Below are 410 nucleotides of genomic sequence, written 5' to 3'. Positions count from 1 at the left end.
TGTCTTGCAGCTCGGTAGATGTGAGATGGATCTTAACATCCAACGCCCAAGTAAGAAAATTACTTCCATCGAGGGCGAGTTAAGTGAATTCTCGTTTGTGAGAGCAACCATATTTTACAATAATTATTAGAAATATTTTATTATTCCAAAACTAGCCCATATATGATTCATGAGAGTGCAAAATAATAGACCTAAGAGTATGGTATATGAGGTCCAAATTTAAATAACCCTCCTTCCTATCTTTGTAATGTGTTGTCTATCTAATTTATCCCATTTGCTTTGATTTCCGAAAAAAAAAATTTAGGCTCAACATAAATAAGAGGGGCCCAAATATAAAATCAAACCCAAAGAAACTAATGTCCAAATAATTGAAGATGAAGTTTGGGCTCTTTTTTTTTTTTTTTTTTTGG

The sequence above is a fragment of the Ipomoea triloba genome, chromosome 9 (genome assembly GCF_003576645.1).
Source record: "Ipomoea triloba cultivar NCNSP0323 chromosome 9, ASM357664v1".
Taxonomy (NCBI): domain Eukaryota; kingdom Viridiplantae; phylum Streptophyta; class Magnoliopsida; order Solanales; family Convolvulaceae; genus Ipomoea; species Ipomoea triloba.
Note: the sequence above shows the minus strand (reverse complement) of the source record.